Source organism: Propithecus coquereli, unplaced genomic scaffold (genome assembly GCF_000956105.1).
Source record: "Propithecus coquereli isolate 6110/MARCELLA unplaced genomic scaffold, Pcoq_1.0 Scaffold46, whole genome shotgun sequence".
Classification (NCBI taxonomy): Eukaryota; Metazoa; Chordata; class Mammalia; order Primates; family Indriidae; genus Propithecus; species Propithecus coquereli.
Genome location: NW_012150396.1, coordinates 7870578 through 7879346, shown reverse-complemented (window position 1 = coordinate 7879346; position 8769 = coordinate 7870578).

Genomic DNA, 8769 nt, shown 5'->3' with positions numbered 1-8769 from the left:
CCCGCGCCAGCCGCCCCCAGCCTCGGCGCCCGGGCCGGGCTCAGCAGTGCCGTGCAGGGTGGGGGCGGGGCGGGGGCGGCTGGCGCCGAGGTGCGGGGACGCGGGGACGCGGACACCTCCCGGCGATTGGCTGCGAACCGCGCGGGGACGGGGACGGGGGCGCACGCGGCCCCGCCGGGCTCACAATCCCGCCGCTCACGGCCCCGCCGGGCTCACAATCCGGCCGCTCACGGCCCCGCCGGGCTCACAATCCGGCCGCTCACGGCCCCGCCGGGCTCACAATCCCGCCGCCGCCGCTGCTGCTCTTTGCTCCGGAGACGGCCGCGCGGGAGGGAGGGGAGGACCAGGGCGTGTCCCCGGCTCTGCCCCCCTGACTCCCTGCACGGGGGCCTGGGGGTGTCAATAAACTTGTCTGGGCGTTGGGAAGAGCCAGGCGAGACAGGGAGTTTGATAAAAAGGTCATGTTTGCAGAAGGCTCTTAGTTCATGCCCTGCCTACCGCATGGGGCTTTGAATAATGTTCCTGGTGTGCCTGGGAAGACTTTTTTTTTTTTTTTTTTTAGCATGATCCTTTAAATTTTTTAAGTAAGGGGATCGGTGTTCTGGTGGTCCAGACCCTTGAAATATTATGATGCCAGAACGTCAGAAATTGGTGATGTGGGGCTTGACCCATCTCAAAATCAGTCTTCATCTCAGTCTCTGTCTCCTCTTCTCTTCTCTTCTCTTCTCCCTCCTCCCTCTTTTACTATTCCATCTGGGAGTTGCAAAGATTAAATCAGATTTTTTAACTCACTGCCCTATTTTTAATTCCAAACTTTACTTAAGCAAAAACTACTTTTATGTCTAACTCTGTGTTATCCTAGAATGTGATTAACATTTCACTTCTTGTCGTTTGGGAAAAAATAGTTTGTTAATGGAAACATAAATCATTTTACCGCAGGTCAAAACTCATTCATAAATGTAGCCATGAGATATTTGTGAATACGTGTTTCCTACTATTGAACTATACTCGAGTAGAAATAGTTATAAAATAAGATATAGAATTATGAATATCTTAAAATAATTTTCTTTAAGAAAAAAAAATCAGTGGCTAATGATGTTATAGAGTAGGAAAGAAAAGATTCAGAGTGTTTAAATTGGTGTTATAAAGCAGAGTAAAAGTTTTAAATTAAAACTATATTCTAGGGTAATGCAATCGTGTAGTTTCAGAGAAGGAAGAAAAGTATCCTAACAGCTTGTTTTTAGGAACAGAATGCTGGAAAGATATTTGAATTTTCAAAAGAGTGATGTTGACCATACCAAGATTCTACCAACTATAGAGGATAGATTGTTGATAAGATGTCAAGAACTGTGGTGTGTATAAATGAAGGTGCTCTTTTAAAACTGGACAACTATTGCAATAGGGGATAGATTGTTTTGTGACTCACTGATTAATATACGTGTTTTGTCATTTTTTAAAACATAGACTATGTTTGTTTATAACTGGTTATTTGGCATTTATAGACAAAATAATGGGATGGTTAGTAGTTAATTCGGTTAATAAGATATTTTTATATTTGTGTTAATGCCTTATAAAAGCAAGGAAGGAAATTTTCCATTTGATGTTTTCTTTTTTGAGCTGAGCATCATAGGAAATTTATCAGGAAAATGTAGTCACTTTTAATGAGTGAAAACATTCTAGAAAGATGATAGATTCTTAAACATCTTTTCAAAATATTTAAAATATCAGTCCAATGTTAGAAGTTTTGAAGTTTATAAATAAGCAATGTTTTTAATTAAATAAAGGCATCATGCTTTCTCATGCCAAATTTTCTTTTCTGGAAATTTTCCTTTTTGGAAATTCCTCTTCTCATGCTTTCCATTTTGGGACTCTTCAAGCTCAATTTCAAAATGAAATTTTAAACAAATGAGAGAAAATATGCTCTAAATTCCAAAGAATTTTACTTTCTGGCTGACAAAGGAAAACTACAGAATGCTTAGTCTTAATAATTAATAAGAGCTACTATTAATGACCCATGTGTCAGACACTGTACTAAGTAATTTGCGGATTTTATTTTGTCCTTGCAATAACACTGTGTGGTAGTTATTTTTTCTATTTTATAAATAAAGGGATTGAGGCCCAGAGAAATTAGGTAATCTGGATTAGGTCATAAAGTTAGCATGTAACAAGTGTGAAATTTGTACCCAATCTGTCTACCTCCAAAGCCTTATGCTTATAATCTGTACCCTTGTCTCACTACCAATAATTATTAACCTTCTCTGGATACTAGAACCTTAGATTTAATTCTGATTGTAGGCCCTTCATTAATATGACATTAATTGAACATATAGAACAAATTATAAACAATATATCCCATGGCTTTGATGCAGCATCCATGGCCTTTCCACTAGGGGACTAGGCTAAGGATTGCATCCTTAGCCAAATGTGATAGGGGAAAATATCTCTTTTCTGCCCTACCTCACAGCCTTTAATTTTTTATACTACTGTAGACACTTGCAAACCTACCGTGTCTCATGCTAGTCTATGTCCTATGTTGTCTGCTTAAGGATGACGTGTGAGGGTTTTGATAACAATTGCTGAGAACACTCAGTTCTCTGTTAACTCTCTTAAGGGTCCACAGTTCTATGAAGCACTAAAACATAAGGTTTGTTTCCTCTGCAAAATACCCACTACAGCTTCCAAGTGTCTGGAATTGGTTTGTGCCTTTACTCTTCTTTCTGTGTTTTGTTATCTGAAGTAAGAAACAGTACAGGGGTCTCATAGATATCCTGATGGGGAAATTAAAAAAAAAAAATCCAACTTAAGTCTCACCTGAAAAGGTATCCTCTACTCTGCATAAATTTTGTGTTGTGTTATGAAATATCTTTAAAGTATTGCTGCTTTCCATCATGATCATGATCAATATCATCATTATTATCCCAGAATCTCTACAAAGGTAGCATACCCTGTTGTAACAGACTTCAAAATTTATCAATGCAAAAACCACAGAAGCTTACTTTTTGCTCATGGAACAGTCTAGGGTGGGAATTTCAGGTCCGAGGGCCACTCTCCTGCATGAACTATCCATGCATCTAGTTTCTTCCTATCTTGGGGCTTTGCCATCCCCAAAGACTGTTCATCAACTGTATCAAGCTGACAGAAGGGCGTGAAGGAGGCATGGTGGCTTCTAAAAGACCTTGGTCTTGAAGTGGCTATGGTGGTAGACAGATTGGGTACCAATTTCACACTTGTTCCATGCTAACTTTATGACCTAATTCAGGTTACCTAATTTCTCTGGGCCTCAGTTCCTTTATTTATAAAATAGAAATAATAACTACCTCATAGGTTTATTGCAAGGACAAAATAAAATATCTGCAAATTACTTAGTGCAGCACTGCAGCTAACACACAGTTGTCGAGAACTAGTTACACCCCACACCTAGCTGCAAAGATTGCTGGACAGCCGCTGCCTAGATGCACCTCCACTGCTATGGCGTGGAGAAACAGTTTTGGTAGACAACTGGCCATCTTCCAAACAGAGTAACGCTAGGAGAATAACCTGCTGAACAGATTAAATAGAGCACAAAGCCCTGAATCTGATCTTGAGAATCTTCTTCCCCCCTGGGGGTTGTTTGCTTTTTTTTTTTTTGCTGTTTACCGCCCTTAGAGATTACCCCTAAAAGCTAAAAACAGTTGTAATGACTTTGCAGAAAGTTTGACAACTATGAACAAATTATGCTTTCTTAAAGATCTGTTGGGTAGCCAAGCCAAGGTTAGAATATTCAAACAAGAAAGAGAGCAGAAGTCATAGAATCAGAGGAAATACCATAAATCTAAAAATAAACTGACTCGGAGATACAGGTGGGGCACTGGTAGCTTGTCTGCTGGTGTTTTCAAAACCCAGAGGTAACTTTTAACCAATCCCCTCCACCTTCGTGTTCCCTGTTAGCCACAAGAAAATATCCAACGTGTAGGTCCGGGAAGGTGTGTGAAGCTCTCTCACCTCATATCCTAGAACCCACATCCTAATTCATGCTCATGGTCTCCAAGGACTACCTCTTTTCATAGCAATTCACATGTATATACTAAATAACCACACTTTTCATAGAAGGAATATACCAATACAACAAAACAGGAAAACATTTCTTTAACTCTTCTTTGACTGTGACCGAGTTCTACCTGGGATTTTTATTTCCTTAGCAGAATTTGAGTCGTAACATCAGGGATTGTGTCGCACTCAGTTAGCTGCCAGCCACATGGCGGGTTCCTGACATTCTGTGCCATGCACACGGAAAGGAGCATACGCAAACTGTATGGAAGTGACTTCCCCTTTGTCTATGGGATTAAAGTGCAAAATTCATAAAATGAACCATACAAGGCCCTTCTCCAACTGACCCTATCTTTTGAGTCTAATCTCCTATTACTCCTTCAAGGAACTCTCTACTCCAGCGAGTCTACTTCTCTCAGAAAACATCATCTATCTTACGACCAGAAGGGAAAAAAAACATCTTTAACTAATAAAGAACCACGAGCTAAAATGAAAGTACTGTTATTTACATAAAAGAAACTATTGCATACGATGAATTATTGCAATATGATGAAATATTTTTAAATCCCTTAACTGAACATTTTTAAGGATATTTTCAGAAGTTTTTGTGGTAGCTCAATGATTGAGATTTGATGAAATTACGTCTTCAAGTCGATACTCTGCACACCTGTTATTTTCTTTCACTTCTAGTTAAGTATCGATACATCGTCATCACAATGCTGACCTTCATATTTGAAGCTGGCACTTTTAACCTGCCAACACGCTAGGTCACGTGCTTTTCCCGCTACCTTCACTCTCTCACCGTGTCTTTTTAATGACTAACAGAATTCGTGTATGGAATGGCTGGCCATCGCCAACTATAAAAACTGTGACAATTGAGGATAATGAAAATAATGGGTGCACACGGTTAAACCCATTATCTTGGCCTTCTTAACACCATATTCAATCAGCTAAAATAATCAAGTACCTCATATTTATATGTTTGTACATATGGTTTGGACACTAGACAGATATATACCAAGTATCATCCTGGGCATTAATGTTTGGAATTATCCTTCACTCGATCAAATTTGGTCTAGTCCCATTCTTATTTACTCGTGTATTTCTTCTCATCATATAAATGTTCATTTCTGTAAAGTTACAACTCTGATATTCGATGGCAGTAGTATAATAGTGGTTGTCCCGAAACACAAAAATCCATACGTTCTAGAGTAGGCTAAAAAAGGAAGTCTCTAGAAGAATGTTTCTTCCGTGGGCGCCCTAACTTTTAGCTTGATTTTGATTAGATATGGCCTTCCTTGTACTTTATCATGAGTATTGGGTATGCTCTGTTCATTGGATTATTAGCAAATCCAAAGCAAATAACATTCCAGATATTTTCAAAGTGTTTACTTGTGACGGGAATAATGGGTCAATTTTGGTACAAAACACTAAGTCACAGTAAATAGCCGCCAGACACTTAGAGATCTAAACACAGTTTGCAGTTCGAGCCCTCCGTGCTGTTCTTTGGGGTCTCTCTTTTCCTCTGCTTGGCAGTATCAAGGCATCCCATGTTGGCCTTTTTCCCAGGAAAATTTGTCTTAGACATAGGGCCACCTGTGTGCTTTCTGGAAGGTGAATCTCTTCCGAGAGATAAGTAATGGTAAAGTAAGGTGACGTGTGGAAAGCTTGTGGTGAGATTTACAGTTAAGAACTGACCAGAAAGCACTTTGTACTGCCCTGCCCACGAGCGCTCTGTGTGACCGCAGTCCAGAATGTGGCAGCATCCGTTCCTTCTACGCACAAGTCTTCCCAGACAGGACTTATAGGATGCTGGAAATCAAGTTAAGAGTCTGCTCTCTCAATCCCTCTCCTTATTCTCAGTCAAACCCCCAAACGCAGTAACTCGGGTAACCTATGTTCTTTTTAATTCAAAGGGAAGAGGTGGACCCTTTGTTTAAAAGGGAGCTGTCATGCAGACACTAGGCACTGCACAAATAGGTCTCTGACTCTTCAAATTACCACATAGGATGTTCCCAATTAATAAAAACAAACAACCAACAAAAAATCTTCACGAATTTCTAATAATGGAGCTACTTCTAAAATTTACTTTTAAAGACATAAAACTAGACTTATAAAAATCATACTTTTTAAGCTCTGTAAAACTTCAAAATAGAATTTATTTTAAATCATTTCCTATCAAATAATATGAATGGAAATCATGTTTTGAATTTGCCATTTTTAAATACAATACAATAAAGAAATTTCTATAAAATGTTTGTGAACATAAAAAATTTTGATTTTTTTTTCCTGAAATTGAAATTTTAGACTTTCAATGTAACCTGGATATACCATTTGCAAATGTACAGCTTTCTTGATATTATTCTCAGTATTTTATGTAAAATTAAAGCCATTCTTTATGCTTGTTTTTTAAATATGTGTTTTCCATTTAGTTTATCTTCAATTAATCCTATTTTAAAAAAGGATTTCTATTTTTCTTTGTGGAGAGGAAGAATTCAAGATAATATCCCTGAGTTGTTAACGTTCAATCCAGAAAGGTTTTTTTTTTTTCTTTCCAGTGCTGACCTTTGTTATGCCGTAGTTATAGCAACAAGAAGAGTTCCTTCTGTCTGTCTGTTGTGTTCTCTTTCCAAACTAATGACAGTGTTTTTATATGCTGTTGTGTGGCATGGAGAATGCTTTACGTGTGTGGATTTCTTGATTTACTGATGCATTTAGCTAAACCATCAATTTGAATGGAAATTTTTTAAATAAATGCAATTAATTGAAATGGAATTTGCATATTATATATTTTATTTATGGAATATGGATCATTCATCTAGACATTTGTCCATATTGTCTTTAAGCTTCCCAAATTAACTTGTAGTTTAACTTCTCAGCGATCAAGTTTATTTATCCTATCATGATTATATCTTCTTAATCTAAACATGGAGGGAGAGAGAGAAAGAGAGAGTGCTCCTTCTAGGGGAGTAATCCGATGTGAGAACATGTGGTTCTGTCTGCTAAACTGGGCCATACCATCTCCCTGACCTTGGGCATTCTAAGTCTCATTTTACTGATGTGGAATATCAGTTGAATTCGAGTAATTACCTATCTCACAGGGTTTGTGAGGTTTAATTAATGTTAGCAAAGTGTTGGAGCTATTTAGTAGACTAGCAGTATAAAAGGCAACCCACCTGAAGATCACAACTTCCTCCTCCCCACATAGTATTAATTTTATATAGGCCTTTTCTTTTTCATCAGAGTTATAGTATCACATTTCTTGCTTTTTTCTTTCCCCTCCATATCTGTATCTATGGTCTTTCCTACTTGAGACTTACTTTGGATGCAAAATGTGGTTCTGCTCCACTTTTCTCAGATTGTACCGTCACCGCCAGGACCAGCATCCCTGACTCTAACAGGATTGAGGTTAACACTAGCGTCTGAGCAAGTAGCTATGGCTACAAACTTCATTTAAGTCAGAGTCATAAACTGCCAGCTCACAATTTGTATTTGGTCCTAAAACACCTTTTGTTCAGATCCAAGGTGAATTATACTTCTGGTTTCTTTCAGATATTAGAATATCTGAAAACAGGTGTCTACATTCCCTCCTGGAAATAGTAGCTGGAACTACTCACAGTGATGGAGTTTTTAGTTTGTTACATTTTTAGCACTCCCTGGTATCGAACACCTGTCCACCTAAGCACTGGAATTGACAACTCAAGTTGTCAGAGTATATTTGTGCTGGCTGTTCACTGCACAACAATGCCTGGCCAAATGGAGAAGTAGGGGCTGGAATCCAGTCCATTGTGCTACTTGCCAAGCCGTGTTCTGGTGGGTCTAATTTGCAAAAAGGCATCTAGGAAATGGCCTGATCAGGATCCCAACCATAGGTCAATTAAATAGAGTAATGAATGTCACGGCCACCTTTATTAGTGTTAAAAAAATTAGCATCCCATCTTTGAAATTATATCCCATAAGACGATATCTAGATTAAGATTGAAAGCATATTCAATTTTATCTTCACCCACTTTTTTGTGGACCCATTTCACCTAAAACACGTCCTAATGTAGACTGATTTTCAAATAGGATGAAAATTACATAAACATTTCAATTGTATGAAGTCATTATAGCTGAATCAGCTGCTATATTTAATTGAAAATTAACAAAATGACTCAAAGAGTAATGTGTATTGAATAGTCGTGATAATGTACTTCTTTGGGAATAACTACCCTTTGAGGGAGGGGGCTGCTGCCGTTTACACCCCAGTCTCTTTCTGTTATCTGCTCACATTTTATAATGGTAGCAATGCTTGAAAGAGCAGTTCTTTTTACCTATTTGCAACTTGGCTCTTTTAAAATGCATGACGATATGATGGCATTTCCTTTGGAGTGTTTCTATTTTTAAAGATATTCTATTCCTGTAATTCTTGGCTACCTTATATTGGTGGAAAAGAAGGAACTCTGCTACCCAATGGCAACAGTAATTGATTTAGACACCTTTCTTTACCAAGGTTTAAGAGTCCAAAATGTGAATAAGGTCCAGCAAAAGCTAGCCCCTAGATATTTTACTGCCCACTAATCTATGTGCAAAAGAAATCCATATATGTGTATCTATTCCTTTTACAAAACAAAATATTAATAACCTTATTCTTCGACCATAGATTAAAAGAAGGTTGCCGGAATTCTACTGACTACATGTAGGAGAAAATGACTCGAACTGGCTTAAATGCTGAGGTCTCAGGGAGGGCAGGCTCCAGGCAGG